The following is a 15,797-nucleotide window of genomic DNA, read 5'->3' as shown; positions in this document are numbered from 1 at the left end:
GTAGTCACACTCTTCCAAACTATTTTTTTTAACTTTCTTTACTTTTTATTCAAACATTTCAACTCATAGTTTTAATAAAGATTGAATAAAGTTTTGTCAGACGCTTGGTGGTGACACTGAAGTCATGTGGCCTTGCTGTAAAGTTTATATCCCAATTTTATCTTTTTCATTTTAGCAAATGCATTTAGACTTCAAAATTCATAAAAGCAGTGATCATTTGTAAAGATTATTGTGATAAATAATGAATGTAGTAATCATAAACTTTTGCTGATACAGAGCTTACTTTCTGCAATTACCCAAAAATCAATGAGAAAAACTTGCAGATGCTCTATAGGCCTAATACAGAAGCTTGTTTCCACCACTGAATAAAAAAAGGTAAGTGCGACTTTTTTATCTCCCTTTTTTTCTCAGAATTGTGTGATACAAACTCGAAATTCTGACCTTTTTCTCTGAATTGTGAGATTGTGTATTTTAAAGTCAGAATTGTGACATATAAACTTGCAATCCTGAGAAATAAACGTGCAATTCTGAGAAATAATTCACTTTTTTTTTAGAGAATTGCGTGATATAAACTCACAATTGTGAGAAAAAAGTCAGAATTCCAAGACAGAAACCCCCAATTCTAACTTCGCACAATTACGAGTGCATATCTCGTAATTCGTACTTTTGTCCCTCAATTCTGACTTTTTTTTTTCAATTGCAAGTTATTAAGTAGAATTTTAATGGGGAAAAAAGACCAGTTTATATACATATTTACATCTTAATTGTGTGTTATAAAGCAAGAATTGAGTTAAAATCTCGCAATTCTGTATCTTGCAATTCTGACTTTATTCATAATTGTGTAATATAAACTCACAATTGTGAGAAATAAAGTCAGATTTGCAAGATAGAAACTCGCAATTACTTTTTTTTCTCACAATTGCGAGTGCATATATCATAATTCTTACTTTTTTCTCACAATTGCGAGTGCATATATCATAATTCTTTTTTCTCACAATTGCGAGTGCATATATCGTAATTCTTACTTTTTTTCTCACAATTGCGAGTGCATACATCATAATTCTTACATTTTACTTGCAATTCTGACTTTTTTCTCACAATTGTGAGATATAAACTTGCAATTGCATGGTATTAAGTCGAATTTTAATGGAGAAAAAAGACCAGTTTATATACATATTTTACATTTTAATTGTGTGTAATAAAGCAATGAGTTAAATCTCGTAATTCTATATCTTGCAATTCTGACTTTATTTTTCATAATTGCGTGATATAAACTCACAATTGTGAAAAATAAAGTCCGAATTGCAAGATAGAAACTTCTAAATTCTAACTTTTTTCTCACAATTGCGAGTGCATATATAGTAATTCTTACTTTTTTCTCACAATTGAGATATAAACTTGCAATCGCGAGTTATTGAGTTGAATTGTAATGGGGGAAAAAGACAAGTTTATATACATATTTTATATCTTAATTGTGTATTTTAGGCCTAAAGTAAGAATTGTGAGTTTAAATCTCGCAATTCTGACTTTATTTCTTAGAATTGCAACTTTATGTCTTGCAATTCTGACTTCATAACTCGCACTTGCCAGTTTCTAAGAAGCTTCCAAGAAAAAAAGTAAGAATTGCGAGATGTAAACTCACAATTGCAAGAAAAGAATTCAGAATTGTGAGATAAAAAGTCAGGATTACCTTTTTTAATTATTTATTCAGTGGCGGAAGTGGGCTTCCATAGCCTACTGTACAAACAGGAAAGCAAAGTAAATTGTACATTTTAATAAGACTTTTACATTTGGGTAAAAGAAAATTCATAATATGATTTTGATATGTTATTATTACCCCACTTGGTATCATTCTAATGTTTATATGTACCTTGGCCATTTCTATTTCTATTAACACACCCACTATTTTAAAGCTCCGCCCCCAACACGAACGAACCGGAAAGTGTTTGGAGTCCGCGGTAATCAGCGGCGCGTTCCCTGGTGTTACAAGTAAGAAAAGATAAAAACAAACACGCAATTTTGATGTTAGCAACAACAAACTTTACCACTAAACTTTGCTTTGTGCTGACCCTGTATAGGCATGGATCTATATACATGTAGGTACCATTATGTAAGTTAGCAAAACTAGCCAAAACAAAATAGTTTGTTGTTCGCGGCGTCGTGCGGCAAACTAAAGCTCTCTCAGCTTCCGGTGTGGTCTGTTAAGTTCAAAATGATTGACAGGCAGAACGCTACTCAAAGTCTTCTGTCGAAACAAATATTCTGTCAAATCGCTTTTCCAGAGGCAGGTGTGATATTTAAGCACACTTAATTCAGTATGTCAGGAAATACAGAGTTTTTCCTGTTATATAAAGTGCTTAATGAATCATCATTTTACTCAAAGTGAATGCATAGGTCTATCTATCTATCTATCTATCTATCTATCTATCTATCTATCTATCTATCTATCTATCTATCTATCTATCTATCTGTCTGTCTGTCTGTCTGTCTGTCTGTCTGTCTGTCTGTCTGTCTATCTGTCTATCAATCAGAAAGCAAATTTTGAAAAGACATGTTTTGGATGGTATTTGGCTTCTCAGTTTTTCCTTCTCTTGCAGTCTTCATCTGACCTTAAACAGGATTCTGTTTCTTATGATCGGCAGCTAGCTTCTGCTCTGTTTGCATTTGCTCAGTATGTGGTGTTACCCATGTGGAGAAACGACTCCATGAGGTGTTAAGGAACTTGGCGACTCGTCTTCATGAATCTCCTCAAGATTCTTCTCATATGACGCATAGTTTTCCTAAGAGTGCTCCAGCACACAAGAGTGCAAACCATGGGAATTATTTACTCTGTGTGTAACCCATGTGCCCTATATTCATACTGATCCACACTGACCACTTTCACAATCTCCTTGAGAAGTCCGGTTCTTGAGGTTCATTGTTTGTAATTACTGTAACAGAAGAAGCTGAGTACTTTATTGTATTTTTTTTTTTTTTTACTAAAATGATAAAATATTATGGTATGTTTTATAAAGAGTTAGTATGTCCTTCTTCAGAAGGTGTTGAGGAAGACATCCTCGTTCTATACATGGCTGTCATATTCTGTTACGAGCTCTAATGCAATTAAACCTCCCTGTTTACTGAACAATTACAGATGCCCAGAGGTCTGCCAAATCTCATCTGTTTTCCTTCTCCACATAGAATCACCCTTATTGTATTACTAATGTCATTCTTTTCCTTTTCACTCTCTTTTTTCCTTGAGGTGTTTCGGTGTAGCTGCCAGGTGAAACAAGATCACGCGGTTCCCTGTGGTGCGAGGAGCCAGAAAGCGGCAGTGAGGATGATTTTAAGTCACAAGCATTATGCATTCAACACCAGAACAAATAGATTTAGCCCCAAATGGCACATCCCACAGCGTGTTCACTAACCATATGATGCATATTTTACAGAAAACTGGCAAGCACTATCATAAAATAGGCAGATACAATTTGATTGGGTAGTGTTTATACAGTTTCTGGCAATTGTGGTCCAGTCTAACTGGAAAAGCCATGTTTACAAGGTGCTTGGTTTATACAAGTGCCTTTTTGATAAGTTTGCCAGATTTACAGCATTAAAAAAAACTGGCCGATGTTTAGTTTTGTTTGAGGCGCTTGGTTGCCAGTTAACTAGATGTTCATGAGCAGACATAAATTCTGATCATAATGTTTGCACTCAGTTTTACTAATTAGTTTGGTGTTTTGGTGTTTTAACTTACTATAGAGAGTTATTTGAAGGTTTTTTCCAATGCTAGTCTATTATTATGGTGTCTGCCTTATTATATAAATGGTGCATAAAAACAAAGTGGACTGTGATTGGTTGCTTCACACATTGGTCATTTTGCAAGTAAGCTTTTCTTGGACAAAGTGACATGCCGTTTGGACCAAACGTTGTGCCATTAGTCACAAGTCTAGCTATTTGAGGTTACCCAATACACGTCCCGACCACAAGAGGGGGTCGACAGCATGAAGGGAAACAGGACAGATGTAGCAGGCCTTTCTTGACATAACCAAGGGACGGCTGCTCCTTCAAGGCAAGGTTCATGCGCTGGACAGAATTTTGCATAAATTGAGATTAAATCTGGTCAGGCTCCAGAGTAGGTTACTGCATATGAAGTCATAAACTTCTACTGAATCTATTATGTCCCAAGACTGGCTAAAGCCTGTTTGACATAATCCAGGGGTGTGCAACAGGATCTGTCCCCTTGAACATCAGCATAGGAACTCTGACGTATAATTACCGAATATGCTTTCATACGGCATTTGATCAGTCACAGCTGCTGTGTAATCATGAGTGCCGAGAGCCAGCGTTCAGTGTAGTTTTTCTTCCACACCAGCAGGAAACTGGACCCGAACCAAACCAGACTGTTCTGATGGCTTTTCTGAGTTAGATTCTGACAGCTTATATTCAGAAGACACAGGACCTTATTGATGAAAATGTGAATGCTCTTTTATTTTTCCCCTTTGCTTTGCTAAATTGGCCACCTTCAGGATGATTTTTTTGTCTTCAGGATGTGTGGCCTTGTGTTTCAATGATCCTTTTCCGTTTCAAAATGCAGCACTGTCCAAGAGCAGCAACTGCGGAGGTTGATGTATGGACTTTCAGAGGAGAATACTCCGAGCAATATTTGAAGCAATTGCAGAGTCATGTTTTATGATCTGTAAAAATGTAAAATCAAATACTTTCACTGGACATTATCCAGAGAATGATGCTTTCAAGCAATTACTAGTCCGTTTTGGATGAGCTAGTTGAATTATGTAGATAGCTGTGCCACTAACAACTCTACATGAAAGAAATTTTGCGGGCAATAAAGGCATCGTCTATTGTCAGTGGCTTAGCGATGTATAAGTGGGTGTTTAGATGACCCCGTTTTAAACTTAAAACAGAAAATTTTTTATGCATTTTAGCTGTTCATTTACACAACAGCTATTTTGGGGGCCTGAAAATGCGAACTTTTGAAAACAATTTTGTTATCACCTTGTAACCTTCAAAAACATGAATTTGTGAAAACCATGATAGCTTGCACATGCTTGTTGTGTGTTCAGTCTATAGGTATGTGCGTAGATGTGTAGTGTTTCTTTGCAAAGTTACATTGCCAACTACTGGCCTGCTATGCATTATGCAGTGATTTTAATTATTTTCACAGTATCATTTTGACAATGTTGTCATCAGGCAACTTTTTTGTTTTTGTGCTGCCTTCACATGCTATTCGAATGATCATAAATACTACTTTCCTAATCGGAAATTAAATGTGAATGGCCTCTCAAGTCATATTTACTACTGGGAAACTCGGAGATAAATTTGTTTCCTGAGTTTCCGAGTTGGGGGGGGGGGGCCATAAACTTTAATCATGGTGGAGGGGACAAAGATTATGGCAGTGCGTTACTTAGACTTAGATCCTCCTGTGCTCTTCAGCGCATTGGGCGACAAGCAACCTCCATCGTGTTTGATTGGCTGTGGTGGTTCTGGCTTCATCCCAGGAAAGGTTGATGGCTTTGAGGTCTTCAATGAATTTCCTTCGCTACATGGTCTTGAGGCGGCCTTGTCTCTGTTTCCTATGTTGCAGGTTCTAAAGTATGGCCCTTCGTGAGAGCCTGGTTGGCGGCCGTTTGACGACATGTCCAGCAAACCACATCTGACGTTCAACCACAGTTTGCACCAGTGAGTGAGTTGATGTCTGGAAATGCACTTCTTCGTGGGTCACCCGATCTCAGTACATGTTTTTCAGGATGCGTCTCAGGCATTGTTGGATGGTTTTGGCCATCATCTTCCACGTTTTGCAAGTGTAAATACCCGTTGGAAGACAGGACAAATCCTTGCCTGACCCCGGTCTTGATTGGGAAAAATCAGTGAGGCAGTTTTCGTTCCGATCACAGCAGCTCAAGGCACAGTAGAGGTTATGGAACAGGTCAGTAAACTGATGCGGTATACTGTACACTCGAGCAATCTTCCAAAGGCTCTCATGGTGGACGCTGTCAAAAGCTTTGGTAAGGTTGGTTCATAGGACGAATAATTGCTTGCTGCAGGACCGTCCAGCATGGAATCTGGCTTGTTCTTCACGGAGCCTTGCGTCGACCCCCTGGTGCATACGTCATAGAAGGACCATGCATACCACTTTCCCGAATACAGAGACAGCAGGGTGATTCCTCGCAAGTTGTTGCAGTCCAGGAGTTTGCCCTTCTTTGGGAGGCGGACGATGACTCCTTTTCTCCACACGTCGGGAACTTTGGCTTGCACACAACAAGCCTTCAGTAAGCGCATGAGTTCCCTGGCTGCATCTTGGCCTTAGTACTTGACCATCTCAGGTGCGATTTTGCTGTTTTTCAGTGCTGACATTGCTATTCTTTATTAATTTTTCCCTAACTACACTGTAAAAAGTTTGCTGTAAATTTTACAGTAACTTACTGGCAGCTGGATGCCAGTAAGTTACTGTAAAAATGTTTACAGTATTATTACTGTAAGTGCATTTACAGTACTAAAAGGTATTTACTGTAATTTCATTTACAGTATTTTACTGTAATTTCATTTACAGTGTTTTTACTGTATCTTCAATTACAGTATTTTTACTGTATTTTCAATTACAGTATCAGTACTATAGAGTTTATTTTCATTTATTTTAAACATTTTTTACCTGTAAAAACAATCCAACAGCACTGTAATTCAAGATTTTTACCACCCCAACCCCATAAAAATCACAATAACTCATAAGCATTAGTTCTGATAATATTCTTTTTAATTGTTGAACATTTTCTTTTTAAAAGTACAGAGACTTTGTATCATGGCAAACATACACATACTGAAAAGCAAAAATAAGTAAGTACACTACCAGTCATAAGTTTTTGAACACTAAGATTTCTTTAAAGAATTCTCTTCTGCTTACCAAGCCTGCATTAATTTGATCCAAATTTAATTTATTCCTTTGATCAAAGCTGAATTTTCAGCATCATTACTCGTCTTCAGTATCACATGATCCTTCAGAAATCATTCTAGTATGCTGATAAACATTATTTAATTTTTAGATTTTTCAGGATTCTTTGATGAATAGAAAGATATTATTTAGCAAGGATGATTTAAATTGATCAAAAGTGATAATAAAGACATTCATAATGTTACAAACTATTTCTGTTTCAGATAAATGCTGTTTATCTGAACTTTCTATTCATCAAAGAAACCTGAAAAAAAATGTACTCCACTGTTTTTAGCATTATAATAATTTCAGCAACATCATAATAATAGTTTTTGAGCAGAAAATCAAATTATTAGAATGATTTCTGAAGGATCATGTGACTGCAGTAATGATGCTAAAAATTAAGCTTTGATCACAGCAATAAATTACATTTTAAAATATATTCAAAAAGAAAACAGTTATTTTAAATAATAAAAATGGTTCAAAAGTGTATTGTTTTTGCTGTACTTTGGACCAAATGAATGCAGGCTTAGTGAGCAGAAGAGACCTTCTTTAAAAACATTTAAAATCTTACTGTTCAAAAGCTTTGTCTGGTAGTGTAAATACAATAAAATCATACAGTAAAAATGTGTTTGTGTTGTGTTAAATTTTAGTAGTTTTGAGTCAAAGTTGACAAGCTCTCTGATGAGAAACGGCAGAATGGGATTCAGGCTGATGCTTGCTGTTTGCACCCTCTTTCCAGAAGTCCATCTGATCTGTGACTGTCAATGCATTTGCTGCCACAAAGGTTGACTGTCTGAACGAACCTGCAAGCACAAGAAAAACAGTGTTTAAAGAATTTGCCTCAACTGTCAAACTTGGTGCTGTATGCATTTTAAAAAAAATTATATACTACATACGAACGCAGTAGTAAGAAAAAAAACTGAAGAAACTTTTTCTTGAAATTTTTTATAAAGAATTTTATGAATGGGCCAGTGAATCACTGATTCAAGGTGTTTAAAAAAGGTAAATTCATTCAGTAATGAAACACTGCTGTGTGCAGAGATGCACAACATGGCTTTGTTAAGAACCGTTTTTACTAAATGGAGCAAAAAGACAATATTTTCTTCTTGATTTAAATCACTTGATATTACATTCTTGTTTATTGAATTTTGATTTTGTTGCCCTGACACTTAGTAAAGTCTGCCACAGACCATGCTAAATGCTAACCAATCTGTTCATATAAACATTCTAAACAGGTGTGTGTTTCCTAGAAAGTCTGTGCATATAATAGGCCTACTATGATTAAAAATCTATATTTGTTGCTTTACAGTAACAATAATCTAAATTGACAGACAGTAAGATTGCTATTATGAATTTAAAGGTTACAGTAAGTTTTTTGCTGTTTAAATGCTGGTTTAATAGAAATAATTTTAATGCGCATGCAAACTCAATCTTGATGGTAATAAAAAACATTCCCAGGAAATAAATACCTTACAAATGTGTACTTTAAATACAATATAACTTGCTTAGGATAAAAGCATCTGAAAAATGCATGAATGTAAATGCAATGTAAAACAAAATATGTTTTGGGTTACCTTATTCTGCATGTCTGTAAAATGGACAGCTGGCTGTATGATGATTCTGCATCTGATGGTCAGCATCCAGTTAGTGCTTGGAGAAATCTCCTGTAACAGACAGTGTCACAACACCCTTTTAGTGTTACTATAGTTTATGATCAGAAAAGACAACTACTGTACAGTAATACAATTTACATTTTTAATAAAATAAACATTTATAATATTTATTAGCAAAACTTGCTATATTAATATATTGCTAGCTCGTTACTCTCTTTAAAAAGTTAACCTGTTCTGCAAGTCAGTGGAGAACAGCAGCCTGTGGCTAATTTGGCTAATTTAGTAACGTTAACATTAACTTAGTTAAACTGATGAAAGGGGAAGCTCACCTGTTGTTTGCACCGCGACGACGGCAATCACCAGAAAAGACTCTAGTACACCTCCGATGCAGACGACATGACCACGAGACCACAAACTTGAAAATAAAACACAAAAAATGCAGTTAACCGCGGTGTTCAGTTTTACCTCAGTGTTTCATGTTAGCGCGCTGTTTATGTCACGTCTGTCACTGAAGGGACCGTCTATAAAGTTACATACGACATTCATACACACATTTCTTACTTAAACATCATTTGAAGAGAATTACCTTGCTAGCTATAAAGAGGCAGCGTTTAAAAGATATTATGCTGCTCTGTGACTAACGTTGAGTTTGTCAACTTCAGCTTACTGACATTATTAGCTTACCAGTTCATGTTATCGTCGATACTATGGCAGTCATTCACAGAAGAAGATCCAAAATACACCTCCGCGCTCCGACGTTACAGACGACATCCAGACCAGAAACTTGAAAATAACAAACAAAAGAAGGGCTTGAAAATACAGTTTAAAATCTCCACAGAAACAGTGGTGTTGCTTAACGCACTTTACCTCAGTATTTCACCTCAGTTTGCTGTTAAGCTTGAGTAAGGGCTCGTCAGACGAACTAACTTGCATTAAAGGGCAGCCGAATATACAAACGTGTTTCTCAGTTTAAATAAAGTTTATTTCGACTAATATAGGTCACCTTAATTTACTCACCAGTCCATGTTTTCACCATTATGGTGGCGCCCCGGCCGTCAGTCAGAAAAAAAAGGCTACCGACATGAAAAACACGATGAATATTGTTAGTTTGCTGTTAACAAGTGAAAACAAATTAAAATTGTTCAGTTTTTCATAAAACAGAAATAATATACTAACCTTTTTGTCGAGTTATTGATGCAACATTTCTCTTTTGTCCTTTTTACCGCCACTTCCTCTCAACAGGAGAAAAAAAAATCTCCCTTGCCATTGGTCAATTTTTCGCGGGCAAGTTCACTACTGTAAACGGATTTACAGTAGTGGAGAATAGGGGTTATGCGCAACAGGCTTCCGTTTTCTGCTAAACAGGTCTCGTTGCTTCCGGTTCACGCGTTTTGCATATGCCTCTTTAAATATGAACATGATTTACTCAAGATGCCTTCAAAGTAGACACTAAAAATGATCATAACCAATGTCCATCACATATGTGGATTGATATATAAAAGTTTTTAATTTTTATTCTTTTCACTAACATTTATATATAAATATCGAATGAAACGTCCACAATAAACAGCTGGCTTGTTTAACTGATTACCTTAAAAATCCGTCGATATCGCCATTATTTATTACGGCTATTAACACGTTCTCCGACAAGCGGAAGCAATGAGACCTGTTTTCCGGGGTTGGTCAGGTGACGTTCGACATATAGCCTATTACAGTAGTGATCATATATTTTCCCATAATCCTTTGCAGTTTACAGTAAAATACTGTATATACATTTTACAGTATCTTACTGTAGATATTACAGTAAAATACTGTTCAAATTACAAAAATCGGTTACAGTGTACATCAACTTGTCTTGGCACAAAAGTAGTGCATATGTGACCCTGGACCACTCAACCAGTCATAAGGTTAAATTTTACAAAACTGAGATGTATACATCATATGAAAGCTCAATAAATAAGCTTTCTATTGATGTATGGTTTGTTAGGATAGGGCAATATTTGGCCGAGATACATCTATTTGAACATCTGGAATCTGAGGGTGCAAAAAAATCTAAATACTGAGAAAATCACCTTTAAAGTTGTCCAAATTAAGTTCTTAACAATGCATATTACTAATCAAAAATTACATTTTGATATGTTTTGGCATAAAAGAAAAATCAATAATTTTGACCCATACAATGTATTTTTGGCTATTGCTACAAATATACCCTAGCGACTTAAGACTGGTTTTGTGGTCCAGGGTCACATATTTATAGGTTCATCATTTAAAGCATGTTGTGTGTTTTATGAACAGTGGAATAAGCATGTGTTTGACAGAATTTGTATTCTTTCCGACAACAACGCACTTGATTGCGACAAGCACGTAATCACTAATTCAAGTGGGAAAATAGACATTCCTGTTAGCACGTGAAAGCAGTGCAAGTACATTGTACAAGTACATTCAAAACAAATTCTGTTGGTCAGTACATTGACTTCGCGTGACTGAATTGAATATGACTGAGGCTACGTTTCGTTTACACTAGTGCGCATAACTTTTATGTTAACCCTAGTCGTTTACACTACTCTGGCATTTTCGACCCTCGAAAATAGAGACTATCGAAAACGCTGCACACCTTATTTTAGTTTGAAAACTCCAGAGTTGTGTTTCTGACTAAGACAGATTATTTTGAAAACAATGGCTTGGCTGTCCACATTTGCTCTGCGTTTCCTTGATGACCGTGTAAACACTAACATCGTGCTCATTGTTTTATCTGCATGAATGGTCATCTGACATGCCTTTTCAGTTGTGTAGTGTGGATGGAGATTGTTTCTGAAACGCATTGAAAATGCCAGTGTAGACGAAGATCATTTTAATTTTAAAATGCCATTTTAAAACGAAAAGCACTAGTGTAAACAGTGCCTGAAATATTTGTGTGAAGCTTTTTCACACTCACGTTAAATCAGTTACGCAGTCTAGTTATACTTCAAGCCGTAAGGGTTGGGTGGTGCGCCAAGTGTTCTTCATCGATTGTAATTTCCTGTTACTGATTCATATTTTGCTAATCTGTTTGACCACTGAAAAGTACTGACCACTAAAATTAACACATTATTCTTGCTTCTGAGAAATGCAGTTAAACTAATGACATACACAATTGGAAACAATGCTATTGCCCAACACTGTACTTTTTGTTCTGTTTTAGTCCTTAAACAGGTTAAAAGGTATTTTGTTGACAGATTGTTAAATCTAGAAGATTAAATTTTAGCCTGAACCGAGGCCTTGTACTGTTGTCGCAATAACATGGCTATCCCATACTGCTCGGTCTGAGGTCTTTCTTATCTGATGAAATTTCTAAAATATTCCCAGCAGAATGAAGCGTTTCTGGGATCTGAAACTGTAATGTAATCTCATATTGTGGAGTGAGAGCATCAGTCAATGTCTCGTATCTCAGCAGGACCATGACTTGAGTCCTAATTTAGTGTTCTTCATGAAAAAAATGACTTGAGCATGCAATATAACCCAAACACACACCTCCCATCAATGCTGGACCTGTGCCCAACATTGTAATCATCTAGAAGTTCATGTTTGGGAAGTATGCTTATCTTATCAAAGATCGCTTTCTGACCTGTGGGAATGGACACATAGACCATAAAACGTCCTCCTTAAATCCAGTGAAGGCCATGAGATATCCTAAGATAAGGAAATAACCCAGAGACAACAAAGATCATCCAATGTCCTGGATGACACTCTCTGAAGAAGAATCTTCAGCTTTTTTTTCTGTTTCGTTCACTCAGGACTTGTGTTGATGATCATGAATAATTGTATTTATTTATTTATTTTAACACATTTTAATCGCTTTTATTTGGCTCTATTGGGTATTAGCAACAAAGCATATTTTAGTTTTGTGGAGCACTTAATTAAATAAACTACATGGACAGATCACTATAATGGACCAAGAATAGTTTTGACGATCAATGCTTTGTTTTGCTAAAGCGTCCAAAATACATTTTGAAGATTGATTTCTTAAATGAATAATCGCTTGTTTGGATACAAAATATCCAGAAGTAATCAGGTCTAATACATGCTAAAAAGGCCAAATGGAATGGTTTAGGCCTTAGGGGTTTTTGGGGAGTAAAACAAAACCTTTTCCCTCTAGAAGGGGAGAGTTTATTCAATCTGAAGGTGCTGCATTCTGTCAGTATTTTTCTAAAACACCCCAAGGGTTATTATATAAGCCTTCTGTTTGAAAGAAAGACTCCCTCATTAGTAGGGGATCTGAACTTCTATAAGCACAGTGTTCATCCAGTCTTTAGCCTCATATTCATGTTCCACTTCCATTTAGACTTCAGCTCTTTCTCAGCACTTCATTTGCAATTCCATTTAATAATTGTTCAAAAACAGGGGATTTAAGTATGTCATTGAAAAGCTGTCAGATACAATGAAACTTAATGACATGTTTTGTTTCCATGGCAAAATTTCTTCTAGACACATGGCTATGCATTCCAGTGTACAGTAGAGTGTTCAGATTAATTATTATTATATAGATTTTGAGTTGATGTCACTGTGCCATTTTGCAGTCACAGGAGAACTTGATGACAGTGCTTTGAGGGAAGCTAAGCAACTTTAAATCTTACATTTAGGACATTAAATCTTACTGTAAACAAGACAGACTTTGTGTGCTAGCACTGGAGCCTTGACTAATGGGTTCATTTTATTGTTTCAAGCAATTCCAACACCTCAGTCAGTGCCTAACCTACAGAAAAACTGATGATTGGAAGAGATACTCCTGTGAAAACAGACACTTGCACGTATTTCTGTGAGGTACGCTGGCTACTGATACTTTAGACGTTCCTCCTGTAAGCTGATTTCTGGTAGAACACACAAGAGATGTAGTCCTGCTTCTCGGAAGATACGTCTATGTGTGAAGTAATGAGAATGTAATTTTTTACATTTTAGACCATTTTTGAGAAGTTATTGTTGCTGATTACTGTAATTACTGATTTTCATTGAGCCACAGTTAGTAGTTCATCAAGAGTTTGTCAAAATAAGATTCAGTAATTATTGATTAGATGGTAGTAAGCCATTTCAGTCATCAGTTTGCTTATTCTACTGGTTAGTTAATCATTTTTCCATTTTAGGTTGTAGTGACGTAAATGTTAATGTATCACTAGTGTTCCTGCATTACTTCCAGTTTTTTAGTGATCTAAGTGTTGTTCTCAGTGTTTCAAGTTTTCCAGTCATCCAGTGTTCTTATCTTTCCAATGTTCTAGTGTTTTATGTTTCTGGTGTCATTGATTCATTTTTTTTTTCTCAGTGCTTGCAATGTTTAAGTGACTTAGGACTTAGACTTAGGTCATGTCCGAATCCACTTTTGCTAGTTTAACGACGGAAAATATTTTTTGCTCCAAACTTGGATTCCAACAAAATTAGAATGTGAGTGAGATGAAGACAGGGTTCCTACAAGGTGCTTAAAGTACTTGAATAGGCCTGGAAAACAGCAATATTCCTGAAGAGGTACTTGAAAAGTGCTTGAATTATTGAAAGCCAATGTATCTATAAAATAAGTGTTACATTTTCTAAAAAGCACATACTTTTTCATGCAAAATTCACAGAATTAAAAAATCACAAATCATTTGATTCAGATCAGGACTTTGGAGCAGGTTCACAAATCAATTGATTTAGATCGGAACCTCGAGTTCCGATTCACAAATCATTTGATTTAGATCAGGACTTCAGATTGTGTATCGCAAATTATTTGATTTAGGTCAGGACTTTGGAGCGGGTTTGTGAAAACATGATCAGTTTTCCAGTGATCCAGTGTTTCAATCTTTCCAATGTTCCAGTGTTTTGTTTCTAGTGTCATAGATTCAGTTTTTTTTTTTCAGTGCTTGACGTGTTTAAGTGACTTGGTGCCCGATTTTAGTGATCTAAGCGCTTGGTTTGAAGCGCATGGCGCAGGTGCACTTAGGTCATGTCCGAATTCACTTTTGCTAGTTTAGCGACGGAATATATCTTTCCCTCTAAAGTTGCAAACAACAAGGTGCTTAAAGTACTTGAATTTGACCTTTTTGAAATTTAAGGAGCAGGTATGTGAATCAATTGATTCAGATCGGGACCTCAAGTTTGTGTATGGCAAATCATTTGATTCAGTTCAGGCCTTTACATCACGTCTTGTGAATCATTTGATTTAGATCAGGACTTTGTAAATCATTTGACTTAGATTGGAACTTTGCAATATCGTGAATCAATTGATTTAGATATAGCTTCAGAGCAGGTTCTTGAATCATTACGCATATTTAATTATTTTCAGTCCAGATCTGAAATGATGAAATGAATCTGATTATTCAGTTTGAAACTTCAGAGCATGGATCACATATCTTTTGATTTAGATCGGAACTTCGGAGTAGGTTTGCAAATCTTTTGCTATCCATCTGAACCTAGGAGCGCACATCACAAATCATTAGATTAGAAAACATAAAACCATAAGTGAGATATCTGATTGAAAAGTCCTGGAATTTTATTTTACAGTATCTGTACAAACCCTGTGAAGAGAACTCGAACCTGATAAACTGGTGTCAAATATCAATAAAAAAGTTAATTTGCTGCAGTAGGAGAAGACACCGTTAGTCTTTTTCCATCCTTAATAAATTACTTGCGCCTCAAAAAATATGCAATAAACGTGGTTATGTTTTATCTTGTTTTCGGAGACTGATGCCTGCTGTTTCAGGGCTCGAAATTAACTTTTTTACTTGGTAGCACTGGTGCTCCCAACTTCAAAAAGTTAGGCGCGGTAAAAACAATTTAGGAGCACCCAATTTCTTTTTAGTAATGCAACAATCTTGATTCTTCATGGCCGATTCTGATTGCCTATGTTTTACAAGCAAATGGGCTGACCACTTTTTTTTTAAACGATCAACAGTATAAATAACAAAAAATAAGCGACACAGTTCTTTCTTAGTCATGTAGACAATAAAAGCAGACATAATCAAAGTAGGCTACTCTTTCAATATTCAAAGTGCAAGTAGAGACCGAATTTGCATTAAGGGTAATAAAAAGGCCTAATTTTCACACAATTAATTGTGGAATATTATGTTATAACTTCAAAACAATTGTAACTTTCTGCACGATTTGAAAATGATACTTTTGAACGTTGTCGACACATATACAACTTAATATGCATGAGTTTTCTGATTCAGTAGGTTTGCTCGGTAACTCACATGATACGGCGTTGCACTTGAGTAATGAAGAGCTCTGGTACGAACCACATGAAAATACGGTCT

The 15,797-nt window shown here is 36.0% G+C and overlaps 1 long non-coding RNA gene across 1 annotated transcript; it reads right to left on the bottom strand.

Annotated features, from left to right (window-relative positions):
- Positions 1-7,569: 7,569 nt before the first annotated feature.
- Positions 7,570-9,333, bottom strand: LOC141325179 (uncharacterized). The gene is made up of 4 exons (XR_012353754.1): positions 9,223-9,333; positions 8,868-8,953; positions 8,500-8,589; positions 7,570-7,728 (listed from the first exon to the last, which is right to left on the bottom strand). It is a non-coding gene; the product is annotated as an uncharacterized lncRNA (long non-coding RNA).
- Positions 9,334-15,797: the final 6,464 nt, after the last annotated feature.

This window comes from Garra rufa, chromosome 2 (genome assembly GCF_049309525.1).
Source record: "Garra rufa chromosome 2, GarRuf1.0, whole genome shotgun sequence".
In the NCBI taxonomy this organism is placed as follows: domain Eukaryota; kingdom Metazoa; phylum Chordata; class Actinopteri; order Cypriniformes; family Cyprinidae; genus Garra; species Garra rufa.
This window is presented reverse-complemented; position numbering and strand designations above follow the sequence as displayed.